The sequence below is a fragment of the Salvelinus alpinus genome, chromosome 22 (assembly GCF_045679555.1).
Source record: "Salvelinus alpinus chromosome 22, SLU_Salpinus.1, whole genome shotgun sequence".
In the NCBI taxonomy this organism is placed as follows: Eukaryota; Metazoa; Chordata; class Actinopteri; order Salmoniformes; family Salmonidae; genus Salvelinus; species Salvelinus alpinus.
In genome coordinates this window covers 21,255,773-21,273,334 of record NC_092107.1, presented here as the reverse complement: position 1 = coordinate 21,273,334, position 17,562 = coordinate 21,255,773, and the positions used below count along the sequence as shown (strand labels likewise).

Below are 17,562 nucleotides of genomic sequence, written 5' to 3'. Positions count from 1 at the left end.
AAGAGAAATGACAGTCTATCATTACTTTAAGACATGAAGGTCAGTCAATCCGGAAAATGTCAAGAACTTTGAAAGTTTCTTCAAGTGCAGTTGCAAAAACCATCAAGCGCTATGATGAAACTGGCTCTCATGAGGACCGCCGCAGGAAAGGAAGACCCAGAGTTACCTCTGCTGCAGATAAATTCATTAGAGTTACCAGCCTCAGAAATTGCAGCCCAAATAAATGCTTCACAGATTTCAGGTAACAGACACATCTCAACATCAACTGTTCAGAGGAGACTGTGTGAATCAGGCCTTCATGGTTGAATTGCTGCAAAGATACCACTGCTAAAGGACACCAATAAGAATAAGAGACTTGCTTCAGCCAAGAAACACAAGCAATGGACATTAGACTGGTGGAACTCCGTGCTTTGAGATTTTAGATTTTTGGTTCCAACCGCTGTCTTTGTGAGACACAGAGTAGGTAAACGGATGATCTCCGCATGTGTGGTTCCCACCGTGAAGCACGGAGGAGGAGGTGTGATGGTGTGGAGGTGCTTTGCTGCTGACACTGTCTGTGATTTATTTAGAATTCATGGCACACTTAACCACACCTCCAGGCTGTGTAAGGGCTATTTGACCAAGAAGGAGAGCGATAGAGTCCTGCATCAGATGACTTGGCCTGCACAATCACCCAACCTCAACCCAATTGAGATGGTTAGGGATGAGTTGGACCACAGAGTGAAGGAAAAGCAGCCAACAAGTGCTCAGCATATGTGGGAACTCCTTCAAGACTGTTGGAAAAGCATTCTTCATTTAGCTAGTTGAGAGAATGCTAAGAGTGTGCAAAGCTGTCATCAATGCAAAGGGTGGCTACTTTGAAGAATCTCAAATATAAAATATATTTTGATTTCTTTAAAACTTTTTGGGTTACTACATGATGACATATTTGTTATTTCATAGTTTTGATGACTTCAATATTATTCTACAATTCTACAAAAAAGTTAAAATAAAGTCAAACTGGGTAGGTGTGTCCAAAGTTTGGACTGGTACTGTACATGTAAATATGGCATTTAGCACGTTTTTATCCAAAGCGGCTTACAGTCATGCCTTCATACATTTTTGTACTGGTGGTCCCAGCGGGCATCGAACCCACGACCCTCGTCGTTGCAGGCGCCATGCTCAACCAACTATAAAGTCTAATGGGGTTTTTATTTTTCTCCCCCCTCTGGAGATATCCATCCATGACCATTACTCCCTCACTCTATCCATTGATATGGTGAGCTATTTGCCTGCATCCACGTAGCAGGACATGAATGTGAATGGGAGTATTATTTTATGCCATGTTTTTTGTACTCAGAGAGGTAGAGAGGGCCAAATAAAGCCTGAACAACATCCGAAACCATGCCTTTAACACAAAACGAATAGAAAAACATTCCACCACGACCACTTAACGATACATGATATCCTCCACATTGAGAATAACATGTGGACATGTTTTGTCGCTATTCTCTCAGTAGCTGTTATTTCAAAGCTGTGCGTTACAGGGAAGACATCCTCCTCCCTCATGTGATACCCTTCCTGCAGGCTCATCCTGACATGACCCTCCAGCATGACAATGCCACCAGACATACTGCTCGTTCTGTGCGTGATTTCCTGCAAGACAGGAATGCCAGCTCCTCAAATCCATTCACTGTTATTAAACCCACCCAAGGAAGCGATCTGTAGACTGTCTGCAGAGGAGTATGCAGGGAGAAGATACATTCATTTTAAAGTAGGCTGGCAGCGGTGTTAAAAATATCCTCCTCACTCGCTGTGCCTGTGTATATACAGTGGGGAGAACAAGTATTTGATACACCGCCGATTTTGCAGGTTTTCCTACTTACAAAGCATGTAGAGGTCTGTCATTTTTATCATAGGTACACTTCAACTGTGAGAGACAGAATCTAAAACAAAAATCCAGAAAATCACATTGTATAATTTTTAAGTATTTAATTTGCATTTTATTGCATGACATAAGTATTTGATACATCAGAAAAGCAGAACTTAATATTTGGTACAGAAACCTTTGTTTGCAATTACAGAGTTCATACGTTTCCTGTAGTTCTTGACCAGGTTTGCACACACTGCAGCAGGGATTTTGGCCCACTCCTCCATACAGACCTTCTCCAGATCCTTCAGGTTTCGGGGCTGTCGCTGGGCAATACGGACTTTCAGCTCCCTCCAAAGATTTTCTATTGGGTTCAGGTCTGGAGACTGTCTAGGCCACTCCAGGACCTTGAAATGCTTCTTACGGAGCCACTCCTTAGTTGCCCTGGCTGTGTGTTTCGGGTCGTTGTCATGCTGGAAGACCCAGCCACGACCCATCTTCAATGCTCTTACTGAGGGAAGGAGGTTGTTGGCCAAGATCTCGCGATACATGGCCAAATCCATCCTTCCCTCAATACAGTGCAGTCGTCCTGTCCCCTTTGCAGAAAAGCATCCCCAAAGAATGATGTTTCCACCTCCATGCTTCACGGTTGGGATGGTGTTCTTGGGGTTGTACTCATCCTTCTTCTTCCTCCAAACACGGCGAGTGGAGTTTAGACCAAAAAGCTCTATTTTTGTCTCATCAGACCACATGACCTTCTCCCATTCCTCCTCTGGATGATCCAGATGGTCATTGGCAAACTTCAGACGGGCCTGGACATGCACTGGCTTGAGCAGGGGGACCTTGCGTGCACTGCAGGATTTTAATCCATGACGGCGTGGTGTGTTACTAATGGTTTTCTTTGAGATTGTGGTCCCAGCTCTCTTCAGGTCATTGACCAGGTCCTGCCGTGTAGTTCTGGGCTGATCCCTCACCTTCTTCATGATCATTGATGCCCCACGAGGTGAGATCTTGCATGGAGCCCCAGACCGAGGGTGATTGACCGTCATCTTGAACGTCTTCCATTTTCTAATAATTGCGCCAACAGTTGTTGCCTTCTCACCAAGCTGTTTTTCTATTGTCCTGTAGCCCATCCCAGCCTTGTGCAGGTCTACAATTTTATCCCTGATGTCCTTACACAGCTCTCTGGTCTTGGCCATTGTGGAGAGGTTGGAGTCTGTTTGATTGAGTGTGTGGACAGGTGTCTTTTATACAGGTAACGAGTTCAAACAGGTGGAGTTAATACAGGTAATGAGTGGAGAACAGGAGGGCTTCTCAAAGAAAAACTAACAGGTCTGTGAGAGCCGGAATTCTTACTGGTTGGTAGGTGATCAAATACTTATGTCATGCAATAAAATGCAAATTAATTACTTAAAAATCATACAATGTGATTTTCTGGATTTTTGTTTTAGATTCCATCTCTCACAGTTGAAGTGTACCTATGATAAAAAGTACAGACCTCTACATGCTTTGTAAGTAGGAAAACCTGCAAAATTGACAGTGTATCAAATACTTGTTCTCCCCACTGTATGTGTGTGTGTGTGTGTGTGTACCTGTTTATGTTCCTCTGTTTCTCTGTGTGTGTACCTGTTTATGTGTGGTTGAGCCTCTGATTAAAAATCCAGGCAACTAAAGCAACTTTACAGCTTGTGCCAAGATGAATGGCAGTCCACCGGTAGCAAAGCGGGCCCACACCTTTTTTTAAAGCAGCTGTTTATATGCAATGAATCTTGTAGCATTTGTGGATGTATGTGCTGACCCAAGCAGATAGTCGGCCGTGGGCTAATGCGGCTCCAACCCCGCATAGGGCATTTGTCTCAAGGTGCAGGGCAGAGTACCGGGCAGGTAACCAGCAAGTGATGGCTGTTCAACAGTCTGATGGCCTGGAGTTAGAAGCTGGTTTTCAGTCTCTCAGTCCCGGTTTAGATGCACCTGTACCGTCTCTGTCTGCTAGATGGTAGCAGAGTGAACAGACCATGACTCGGGTGGCTGAAGTCCTTGGTTAGGTGTAGGTGTGCGTGTGTGCAAAGTGTGTGTGTAATGTAATTCACCATGCAAGCCATAGGAGCTGTGTGCATAATTGCATAACATTACTTTTGCATGCCACCGGTGTCATCACCCATAACACTTAATCTCAGGGGGATTACATTAATCAGAAATTAACTCAGGATCCCGGTCCCTATGTACTGTAGCTATAGCAACACTTACAACAGAAACAAAGCCAAACTGTGGACTACAGTCAAATCGTAGAAATCTTTCAAAATGCAATCCTGTTGCATGGCAGCGACTTGAAGGCTGTGTCCCAAATGCCACAGCCTTGATGAACAACCCAGTGAGCGAGAGAGAGAGAGAGAGAGCGATTTAAACAGCTCTGTCACCAGTGAAATGTGATGTGTATCTTTGGTGTGCCATGATGGTGGTGGTGGGAAAATAACAAACCCTTGGTCAGGTCAGAACAAGGCTCAGGAGAGACCATTACTGTACGCTAGCAGGCTACACTGGTGTGAAACTGAATCCAAATGAATTCCATCCCTCACAATCCTCAATCCTGCTCTGAGGATTTCTTGCCTAGTTTATTCGATTAAAGTCTCTGGGTGCTCGTCCAATGCACTGGAGTGGATCGCTATGCACAGTCAGTACTGTTGTTCGCTGAGGGCCAAAAAGAAAGGCACCTTTTCTTTAATGAGCCGGTAGCAAATTTGCAAGAACTGTCACTGAGGTTATTTGTTATTTTGTATAGAAGTTGTGTTTTCTGCTAAATTGGAGAATGGTGATAATGATGAACAGAATGGAGGATAGCTTACCCTGCTATATGATGTAAATCAGAATCACACAACAATGCTTACCAATTGTCGAGTCTGTAAAAGGCGATAGAGATTTCCCATTTTCTACAACAGTATTATAATACGGTACACGACACTCACACTCACACTGAGATAGGTGGGTAACAGTTTACATTAACTGTATGTTCAGAATCATACATGTGACATATATTATAAACTCAGCAAAAAAAGAAACGTCTTCTCACTGTCAACTGCGTTTATTTTCAGCAAATTTAACATGCGTAAATATTTGTATGAACATAAGATTCAACAAGAGCACTTTTTGCCAGTTACGTCGGGTCCAGTGACGGTGGGTTTGTGCCCATAGGTGACATTGTTGCCGGTGATGTCTGGTGAGGACCTGCGTTACAACAGGCCTACAAGCCCTCAGTTCAGCCTCTCTCAGCCTATTGCGGACAGTCTGAGCACTGATGGGGGGGATTGGGGGGGATCCCTACTTCCGGCGCCGACCTAGGAAAATATGCAGTATTTTGTTTTTTTATGTGTTATTCCATACATTGGTACCCCAGGTAATCTTAGGTTTCATTACATACAGTCAGGAGGAACTACTGAATATAAGAGCAACGTCAACTCACCATCGTTACAACCAGGAATATGACTTTCCCGAAGCGGATCCAGTGTTTTCCCTTCCACCCAATACAATGGATCTGATCCCAGCCGGCGACCCTAAGCGACGCCGTAAAAGGGGCAAACGAAGCGGTCTCCTGGTCAGGCTTCGGAGACGGGCACATCGCGCTCCACTCCCTAGCATACTACTCGCCAATGTCCAGTCTCTTGACAATAAGGTTGATGAAATCTGAGCAAGGGTAACATTCCAGAGAGACATCAGAGATTGTAACGTTCTTTGCTTCACGGAAACATGGCTCACTTGAGAGACGCTAACGGAGTCGGTGCAGCCAGCTGGTTTCTTCACGCATCACGCCGACAGAAACAAACATCTTTCTGGTAAGAAGAGGGGCGGGGGTGTATGCCTTATAATTAACGAGACGTGGTGTGATCATAACAACATACAGGAACTCAAGTCATTCTGTTCACCTGATCTAGAATTCCTCACAATCAAATGTCGACCGCGTTATCTACCAAGGGAATTCTCTTCGATTATAATCACAGCCGTATATATTCCCCCCCAAGCAGACACATCGATGGCCCTGAACGAACTTTATCTGACTCTTTGTAAACTGGAAACCACACACCCTGAGGCTGCATTCATCGTAGCTGGGGATTTTAACAAGGCTAATCTGAAAACAAAACTCCCTAAATTCTATCAGCATATCGATTGTGCTACCAGGGCTGGTAAAACCTTGGATCATTGTTATACTAACTTCCGCGACGCATATAAGGCCCTCCCACCCCCCCCCTTTCGGAAAAGCTGACCACGACTCCATTTTGTTGCTTCCAGCCTACAAACAGAAACTAAAACAGCAAGCTCCCTCGCTCAGGTCTGTTCAACGCTGGTCCGACCAATCTGATTCCACGCTTCAAGACTGCTTGAATCACGTGGATTGGGATATGTTCCGCATTGCGTCCAACAACAACATTGACGAATACGCTGATTCGGTGAGCGAGTTCATTAGAAAGTGCATTGACGATGTCGTACCCACAGCAACGATTAAAACATTCCCAAACCAGAAACCGTGGATTGATGGCAGCATTCGCGTGAAACTGAAAGCGCGAACCACTGCTTTTAACCAGGGCAAGATGACCGGAAACATGACCGAATACAAACAGTGTAGCTATTCTCTCCGCAAGGCAATCAAACAAGCTAAGTCCCAGTATAGAGACAAAGTAGAGTCTCAATTCAACAGCTCAGACACAAGAGGTATGTGGCAGGGTCTACAGTCAATCACGGATTACAAAAAGAAAACCAGCCCCGTCGCGGACCAGGATGTCTTGCTCCCAGACAGACTAAATAATTTTTTTGCTCGCTTTGAGGACAATACAGTGCCACTGACACGGCCCGCTACCAAAACCTGCGGGCTCTGCTTCACTGCAGCCGAGGTGAGTAAAACATTTAAATGTGTTAACCCTCGCAAGGCTGCAGGCCCAGACGGCATTCCCAGCCGCGTCCTCAGAGCATGCGCAGACCAGCTGGCTGGTGTGTTTAAGGACATATTCAATCAATCCTTATCCCAGTCTGCTGTTCCCACATGCTTCAAGAGGGCCACCATTGTTCCTGTTCCCAAGAAAGCTAAGGTAACTGAGCTAAACGACTACCGCCCCGTAGCACTCCCTTCCGTCATCATGAAGTGCTTTGAGAGACTAGTCAAGGACCATATCACCTCCACCCTACCTGACACCCTAGACCCACTCCAATTTGCTTACCGACCCAATAGGTCCACAGACGACGCAATCGCAACCACACTGCACACTGCCCTAACCCATCTGGACAAGAGGAATACCTATGTGAGAATGCTGTTCCCTTAACGTGGAACTGACAGTGTTTTAGCAACATGAAATCTTATTAAAATCCCCCAGGTAGTGTACTTATTTTTTTTGTGCATGTTCTGCAAGTGAGCACTTAGATATGGTCATTTTCACATTTTCATAAATTCTTTGAATGTTTGGGAATTACATAAATTAAGGCTTTTGTGATCATTCTATAGCAATATAGAATGTGAAAGCACTGCAGTAAATAAAACCGAATAAAAACATTTATCTCGTCCAGGACCAGAGTCTACGCAGTCCTGCAAAAGCCACAAAAGACACCTGAATGAATATCTGCAAATATGTAAATACGGGAGTCCTCTTACATTTGGGATCTTTAAAATCATGTTTAGGGCTGTTGCGGTATAACGCCACTCTGGTAGTCATGAGTCATGACCGCATTAAAATTTCACGTGACTGTTGAGTTGCGGTAATCTCCTTATATGCACTCTGGACATGCTTTGGTACTACCCAAATGGCTGACGCCCATCAGCCTGATAATCAGGGCTCTATTGTCACTCTAACATCAATGCAAATTCAATGGAAAATCATATCAAACACTTATCATCAAAACAGTAGGCCTGTCGTACTTTTAAAACTCACCTCACTGTGATGATCAATTTGAATAAAGAAGTTGAACAGCAGGTTGAAACAGTGTAAAACATGGTTGTTGTGGATGTTGTTTCAAAGCCTAACACACCAAAACGGATAGCGCTTTCTAAGGTGATGATTAATTCAAAACACCATATGCATATCACAGTTTATGCATATGCATATGCATATGCATATGAGCCCAAGCCCGAAAAGAAAAACCTGAATTAAAATGATGATTGGGCCTTTATACCGAAATAGCCTACCGCATATTATGGAAGGCAGAAAAACATAAAACTAAACTGATTTAAGATGTCTATGGTTCATAATATATACTCCAAAATTAAACAAATTTGAGTGATCACCTTTGAGTGTGGATTGTATTATTATGCATACTGGATGACCTGGTTACCTTATTGTACGCTCCAAAATGTCTATCCATGAGTCATGGAGAGAATGTATAGCCCTAGGCATTGCTGTTGGTTCATGGACTGTGCAGAGCAGCTTACAGTTTGCCTACAATTAGTGAATTTGTATTTGATTTTGAATAGCCTAGTAATAAGGATTTAAAAAAAAATACATATATATTTTCATAATTAATTGGGTGACACATTACCTTTAGCTATACAGAGTATCTCACCCACAAGCATTTCCATCTCCTCCTTTATTTATTTCTTGAGCGTGCAGTAAACAGTTTAGTGAAATGTGTTTTGTTTGCGAAAACATTAGACTATCGATGTTCTCAAACAGATTTCACTTGGTTTCCCAAATTTAAGCACGGGGTACATTGTTGCTGCAGGAACAAGGTTAGAGAGCCCATGGCATACAGAGTTTGGGTGGAATATCACCTGTTGGGCAGCGAGATCATGTTCCTCAAACAGTGGTTGATGTCTGAAGTGAAATAAGTGTTCCCATACATATATACCTGTCTTTTCCCCCCTGCCCATTTGATAATGGGACATTCTAAATCAAAACTAATTTGACATATTAGTAAAGACAAGATTAAATTGAGAATAGTCTGATGGGTGAAAATATGAGCACTTGATGAGAGAACAGCTGTGCGGCCTGAGGCAAGGAACAGACCAAAAAAGCTCAAATCATTAATAGCCTATAGTCGCACTATGCAGCCCATATTTTTTATTTATTTCTAAGACATTCTAAAGTTTGCATCATTCACATTGAAAGTTGCCAAATGACTCTAAATCTAGCATGTAGGACCTGTTTCAAATGATCACTTTTATAAATAGCCATTTCATATGTGCACTTGCTCTGTAATGGGGGAAAATATCCTTTATATTTTATTCAACTAAGTTGAATTATTTTCTTCTTACTATAAAATCAAATCAAATTAAATAATGGCACGGGACTTATAAGCATATCTTGTCAGCAAAATGAACAAGCCTACAGCCTATGGCATGGAGCATAGCCATACAGTAGGCCAACTCATATTCTGTTCTTCTGAAATACATTTTCTTTATATCATAATGTTTCTTTATACCTGACTAAAATAAATAATTGATGTATTTTTATGCTGTATATTACATTTATTTAATAGACTTTTTAAATGTAGATGTCCCAAAGGTGCGCAGCAGCGGCTTACATACGTGGAGGCCTGGAGATGCTTTTAATTAATTAACGGTCAATTACCGTAAGACCGGCAAAAACTGGCTGACAAAATGTCGTGACCGCCACAGCCCTAGTCCTGTTCATCAAACAACCATAAAAAGGTAGGCTATCTTTCCCTATATGCAGATCAACAACCAATACTAGTCAGAGCAAAATGAGCTCCATTCTAACAAAAGGAACATTAGATAAACCCTCTGAAACCTTTTTAGCTAGTTGGCCACTAACATTGCACTGATCAAAGATGGGGAATAGTAAGTAGCCTGCTTGTCCTTCTGCAGCTTGCCTGCCAATGTGCATTCTTGTCCCAACAAAGCACCCAAGCTAACTGGCTAAAGTTGATTAGCTTGCAAGCTAGCTACTTCCAGACACAAATGAGCGAACACCTCACTCTGACCCTAGCAAAACTGGTTATGCTGTTTACATGTTATCTAGAGCGTTCGTGACTAACTATTACCTTTTTTTGTCTACGCTTACTGACACCGGTCATATTCAGCAGGTGTTGCGAGTTCGTAAATTCATTGGTTATTCAGCGCTCTGGCACACTCAGACGAGAGTGCTCTGAAATCGGAGTAGATAGCCAGAGTGAATTTGCGAACGCAAGAGATATGCTAACTGTATAACAGTCATTTCAAGTTCAGCATAGCCAGCTAGCGATTCACATGTCTTGCTAGCTAACCAACCAAATGACAACTGCATCTCTAGCTGTGTAGCCACCGAAAAGCGATATGAGGGGAAAAAGTCAGTCACTCCTCCAATGGCATAACATCTTCCTAGCAGCTAGCAGCTAGCTATCTAGCTAACGTTAGGCTCTGTGTTTTTAGCTTGCTACATAAATAAATACGCAAACCTATTAGCCACGTTATGACTGACTTGTGGTCATTGTCCTTGCTAGTTTGGTTGTATTGACATTGCCAGCCTTATTTACATTCGTCTGTTTTTGTCAAAAATATTCAGTCATTGAAACTGAAACCGTTCCAGAAATGGAGGCAGCAAACAATGTACCAGGCCAGCTGGGATTTACAACCTGATAGCAATATTTTTGCTATATAACCTATTTAACCTATAACCTATTTTTAAAACCTCTTATAAAAGAAATTCTGTAGCATAAACTGGGAATTTTGTATTTTTGACTGATGTTATGATTGTTTGTTTCATATCTGCAAACTAAAACGCTGTCAGTTCCAATTTAAGATTTAGTAGTGCTCTAAGCAGCTATGATGTCAAGTTTATTAGTGGAATGTATGCTTTAAGAACATAGGCAGTTGATGTTAAATATGTTTTATTAATATTTTTTTTTTAATTGATTTTCATACACACAACACAAAAAAAGACCAACAAACAGAAAAGATACAATGAACATAGTCAACACCACATGACATCTAATGAACAGCTCCAGCCACAGACAGCATTTAGCAGTCTTTTCTCATTATCATACTTCCTAGACTTGTGACGTAGTCTCTCAGCTATTGAACGCTGGCTATCAAGGTTCGGTTGTGACTGATTTGAAGCTCCTCTATCCTCCTCCCAGCTCAGACAGCTACTGTGCAGGAGACTGTGGGTTTGCCTTAAATGCCACCTTATACCCTGTATAGTGCACTACTTTTGACGGTCAAACGTCATGCACTGAATAGGGAAGACGGTGTCATTTTGGATGCATACCTGTGGTTGCAGCATCGGAGCCTGCCTGGTGTTCTCTTTCCACAATGCAGCCCGGCGCCAAGTGATAAAATGGGTGGAGAGGGATTAAAACAGAGGGCTGGAGATGTAAACAATTATCCCTTGCACCACACATCCCAGGGTGTGGATTCCAATGGCAAGAGGGATGAGCTATCACCCCCATTAATGCCATCATTATTCCCCCGTGCCTAATGACCTCCCTTAGAACCCCCCCCCACACACACACAGGATTGATCAATGTCTGTCAGAGAAAGTTTCCTGTGTGCTCTTTCTCTACAACTTCTTGTAAAACTGCTTTTTATTGCACAAAGTATTGCTTCCGCACTATGCAAAGTCTTTTCTGGGAACTAAATAAATGTATCCCACGTCCTGAGGGGAACTCTTGCTCTGCACTACTTCTCTACCTGGGGATTTCTTTTGCTCCCATGATTCATAACTGAAAGAATTTCTCTTGATATGAGAAACATGTCATCTTGTATTCCTAATTTTTCAAGCCAGATAGAAAATCTACTCCATGTAACTTCCTGCTGATATTAGTTTTGGGGTTTTCCAAAAAACTTCACATAGGTTCTCGATGCTCAACAGTACTGTATATCATACTGTACTTTTTAACAGTCACATAGAACTCCACACGGGGAGAATAGGGTGTCATTTGAGACGGAGTTTGTCTCTTAAAGGAAAAATCTACGCTTTTTTTATTGTTTTATTAGTCCACTGTTGATACAACCCAAAATGTTTTGCATGTCGGTGATCAAGTTTTCTAGATATAGAACTATCAAATTATAGAAAGTGTCACAGTATGATGCATTTTTGAGTGGTATTTTCCTTTAATCAACCACCATTAGATTAGATTCCAGCCTCTTTTCAGCCTTCTGATTACGTATTGTATTTGCCTGAGATATTATTGTGGAAGCCCAGGCAGTGACACTGCCGTCCTAGCTACATTAATCACAAGTCCAACTGGATCAATATGTTGTAATTAGTTCTTTTTCATCTCTGTCCATTTCTGAGATTAATAATGTTAGAGTTGAACAAGGCCATGCCAACAAAGCACCCTCAGACTCAACTGTGTCATTAATTTCCTGTTAGCAAACAATATGTTCTCAGAAGTATAGGTCCTTTCTCTCTCTCTGAACAATGACATGATGAGGACACTACTGCTGACAAAGTTATTTTGAATCCCCTTGCATTTCCAACCAATCCGTATGTTCTTATCGCAAAGGGTTCACTATGTTGCCATTGTAATGAAGCAACAGGTTGTGCTCCAATACGGTGGAAAACATAAGCTCTCATGAACATTTGGCTAACCCACATAGATAAATCTCTTTGGTCCGCCACGTTCAATTGTTTGGATGTAAAGTACTTCTATAATGATGTAAATGAACACATTTTATAATATGAATATAATAATTAATATGATGCTAGACACCTCTGGAAAGTACAGTGCCTTCAGAAAATATTCATACGCTTGACTTAGTTCACATTTTCTTGTGTTACAGCCTGAATTCGAAATTGATTAAATTGTTTTTTTTCTTCTCACCCATCTACACACAATACCCCATCATTTTTATTTTTTACTAGGCAAGTCAGTTAAGAACAAATTCTTATTTTCAATGACGGCCTAGGAACAACTGCCTTGTTCAGGGGCAGAACGACAGATGTAGGATGTAACGCAACAAAATATGGGAAAGGTCAAGGGGTGTGAATCAGTGGCGGTCGTTGCCATTTAATATGAGGGAGGATTATAAAAATATATATATATATGAGCATGGCTTTATTTCTATTACAGCATATTGGTTGACTGTCATTCATATTTCATTCACCCAGCTCAATGTAACATCGATTTAGGCTACTACATGATTCTCAAATTTTCCATTTACCCATCATGAGGTTGCTACAACCTAGCCTATGAATGAAAGTTTACAACGTAGGTGCACAGGTCGAGAGAATTAAGGTGACATACAGTGACACATTCAATACCACCTTGCACACTCTTGCCTGCATCTAGCTGATCTAGCGTTTAATCATTTGTCACGATCGTCGTAATGAATGGACCAAGGTGCAGCGTGGTAGGCGTACATATTTATTTTTACTAAATGAACACCGAACAAAAAACAACAAAACGAACAAACGAAACGTGAAGCTATACAACTAGCGCTGATAAGCAACTAAACATAGACAAGATCCCACAAACACAAATGAGGAAATGGCTACCTAAATATGATCCCCAATCAGAGACAACGATAAACAGCTGCCTCTGATTGGGAACCATATCAGGCCACCATAGAAATACAATATCACCTAGATGACCCACCCAAGTCACTATCACGCCCCAACCAACACAGAGAAAAACAGCATACTATGGTCAGGGCGTGACATCATTAGTCCAACAGTTGCCAATGAGAGTTTCGATTGGACAAATTAAGGTATATTTATCCCCATTTCATTCTGTTTGCTTTCATTTAAGACAGAATTGGCAGAATGAATACACCCCTGATAACACGCAAACAAAGTTCCCTTTCATCGCAACCACATAAAAACAGCATGATCACTTTGCTCGTTGTGTATATAACTCCTTCTCGCAACTATCTACGCACTCTCCTCCTCTCACGTTTTCCCTTCGCTTGTGGACTTCATTGCACATCACATCAGCTCTCTGTGACCAGGCAAAAAAAACTTTCCAAGCCAAAACTTCATATCATGACCGCTAACTGCTACACACAGTCTACATTGTTGTCACGTCATAGTCAACATAGCTACTAGAACTAACACGTTAGTAAACCCGCTACAATCATGCAGTACAATGTACAGTCAGAAACCAGTTTAGTAGTTACACCGGTGTGCCCCGGTGGCAATAAATTAATAAAAGCAAAATAAACCTTGACTTGGAAGAGTTCCTGTGTTGGATAGCCATAGCCAGCTAGCTAAAATAGCATCCCTCTCTGTTTGAGCCGGGGGTTTGATTAGGCTAAATTTGTTCAAAACTGTTCAACTATTGTCTTTCTCTCTCTTTGAGTCAACTACTAACCACATTTTATGCACTGCAGTGCTAGCTAGCTATAGCTTATGCTTCCAGCACTAGATTCATTCTCTGGTCCTTTGATTGGTGGACAACATGTCAGTTCAAGCTGCAAGAGCTCTGATAGTTTGGATGTCCTCCGGAAGTTGTCATAATTACTGTGTAAGTCTATATAAGGGGGTGAGAACCATGAGCCTCCTAGGTTTTGTATTGAAATCAATGTACCCAGAGGAGGACGGAAGCTAGCTGTCCTCCGGCTACCCTACAGAGTGCTGCTACCCTACAGTGTGTATTTGGTGACGTACATTTATTTAGTATAGTTTCATCTAAAAACGATCACTTAATGTTTCACACATTTTGTTTTTAAGAAATTTACTGAGGAGGATGGTCCACCCCTTCCAGCTAATCTACTAAAGGCTTCTAATGGTGTTAATATTGAGTTTAATATACTTTGTCATTCACTTTGTAAATAAAACAGCTATTAGACATGCATGGCAAATAGCCTATTGGCTATGCTGCTCGCTGACGCACCTTGATGCCCCCCTCCCAACCCTCATTCAACAGTAAAATCACTGATCAAAAATCCCCTGTCCACTGTCTTGTTAATTAGTGTCTGAAGTAATCAGTGGAGATTTTGTATTCCCACGGTCAAAATACCAAGCTCATTAACAGACTGAAATATTACAATTGATTTACAAGTGAGACAATTTGCATTAATAAAAGGAATACATTTTGAAGGAATCTGACTGGGGTTTGAAATGAACCTCTCAGTCATTCAGAGGAAGGAGATAGCAATGTTCCAGAGGAGAGAGTAAATACAGCTCAGAGGGTGTCTGAATCAGTGCCAGCGTATAAACCCTGTAATTATAGTCAGGAGCAGGTCCTTCAGATGAGGGCCAGCGAACAACATTAAATATTAATGGCTAATATAACCTTGAAATCACTTTTGTCTCAGCTTGGTAGCGAAGACAAGATAAATTGTAATAATCTCCTGAAATATCCCTCTGGCCCTTTCTTGTAACGGAGTGGAGAGAAGCCTGATGAGAGGAATATTAATAATACCTGAGATCTTGAAACGCCATCATGTTTATGAGGCTCGCGAATGTTCAAGCGATATGTGTGAAACGCTCCTTTTCTGTACTGTACACATCTTAAATAGATGGTATTTCTTTATGCTTCTAGGCTCTGGCTTGATTGTTATGTCGCTTGGTGTGTTTAAGTAGTGAGCTGTGCTGATAAGAGACTGCAGCGATGAATTAGGGAACCTCAGAGGACGGTAAGAGCACCTCATGAGGCGCTTTGCCATTTGATGGTTTTAAAAACCTTTTTGGTTCAGAGTGCAGCCCATAGTCATATTTAATGTTCTGCTATTAAGTTTTGGATCAACCGATATCTGCGGTGGTCTGTCTTTGTGTTCTCTCTCTTGTTTCAATGTTGCCGTGTTCTCAGGATGAACATGAAAGATTCCCCGTGAATACACGTTGCAGTCGGACAACAATTCACCTCAGCGAGAAAGCGAGCGATTGTCTAATGTCCTCAAGTCACTGAGACGCACTACAGATGCTCACACATCCCACGTCATGTTCCCATGAGATACTCAATCGTTGTTTCAGAGGCCACCTGAAGTATGTGAATCACTCGCTGTAGGTACTACAGTATGCATGGAAAACTGTATATGCAATTACTACTGTATAAGCAATGTTCTTGGGTTATGAATGTGTAGCAATGTATCTTCAATGGAGAAACGCCGGTCTTGCCGTTCTGCCGCTTTCCCTAGCCGTAGGCATGGGACTGCTCAGGAGGGCACAATGATTTGGAATGTCCAGGCAGAAATATATAATGTAGAACAAACAAATCTCTGACATTTACTGTTGATATACGGATTCACGTTAGCTCTATTAATGACATTTCTATCTGCAACGTTCAACAATGTTTGCCTATACTGAATGTGGCCCTGATAGTGCACTATAGCATTGATTCCAAATCACCATGTGAACACAGCCCAGTTCCTCCCCATTGCACCCTTCTTCCTCTCCATATCAGGTAATGGCCAGGCATCTACACACCCAAGAGCTTTGAAAATGGACAGCGTATTACAAACATGTAGAGAGAAAGACGGCTATTGACCGTGCTCGTACTGTAATACAGTGTGTCCTGCAAATGCCTCGGCACACCTCTGGGCTGCCCATTGATTGGTTTAAAAGGTTCAAGGGCTGGGGTTTGAAATAAACCTCTCATTCAAAGGAAGGAGATATTAATGTTAAAGAGGCGAGAGTAACTACAGCTCAGAGGGTGTCTGAATCGTGTGAGAGAATTGCCCAGCTCTAGCCCTTGCTGCTCTCACTATAGAAACAGAACAAAACTTGCCAGAGGCAATAAGAGAGACCAATTTGGGCTGTGTAACTAACGGTGTGACTGCTATGTGGGCAGGCAAGCGGACATTCATTAAAGGCTACTTTTTAAACATGAAATGTATTTTACGTACACTGTCGGTCATTTCTTTATGCAGTATGTTTTGTGTATAAATGTAGGCTATAGGTACATCTTGCAAACCCCAATGTTTTGCATTCCAGTTGATTATATTCGACTGCCATGTTGAGCGAATAAAGTAACCTAAGTTAAAGTAACGTAATACCATGGCTGTTAATTGCGTAGTCAAACTCCCATAGTGATATATTATGAGGTGACAAGAACGCATCACATGTTCATTAGTTGTGTTAATTTGCAAATGCATCTACAAAAAAAGCTCTGTGTGACACAAGCTGTCCACTTTATTTGCCGTCATCAAATCTATATAACTTTTAATTGGATAAACCCCCCCCCCCCCCCCCATCATGTTAATTATATTCTGTAGGCTGCGTTCTGTTTGCACTAGCAGAGACAAGGCAAGGCACATACACGCTGACTAATCCAGTATGTCCCTCTTTGCATCCCCTTTACCAAAAGTTTAATGAAGTGTAAAATAATGGATAAATGGACAAATAAATGGATAAATAAACCTCGGACAACCTTTTGCTTACTTTCATCTGAATCTTTGTAAACGTCCCTAAATGCTGCTCTGCATAAATGGTTGTCTCATTGACCAAAGTGAACTTGGGTTAGTTTTATCTGTGTGATCTGCATGGGAAAAGGCCAGTTTTATCGCATCGTGGCTGTGGTTTATCAGCTCTAATGCTACAGTAATTATTACTGTCATTGACCTCCATCTAGATCCGATCCTGTATCTAAGTACAGTGCTATTAATCTCACTCGCTGGAGAACTCAGGGAAAGCAGTAATAGCTGTGTTTGCTGTTAAAGCGGAGCCTGGAGTGTGAATGTTTTTGCAATTTCGACAAAAATGTCAGGCAAATGACCTGCTCTTTAGAGGAACCTAGCACGTTGCTGTACGAGTTGAGCTATGTATTGACTCAGAGCATAGAGAAATGCAGAGGTCAGTTGTACACATGTTTGTACATGCATTGATTGACCTCACCGTCGGGCAACATTCCTACAG

At 41.9% G+C, this 17,562-nt stretch overlaps 1 protein-coding gene across 1 annotated transcript in view; it reads left to right on the top strand.

Moving 5' to 3' along the window:
• The window catches only part of LOC139549249 (glutamate receptor ionotropic, kainate 4-like), a 408,231-nt gene that overhangs the window by 249,028 nt on the left and 141,641 nt on the right, over positions 1–17,562 (top strand). The gene's annotated exons all lie outside the window — the stretch shown is intronic.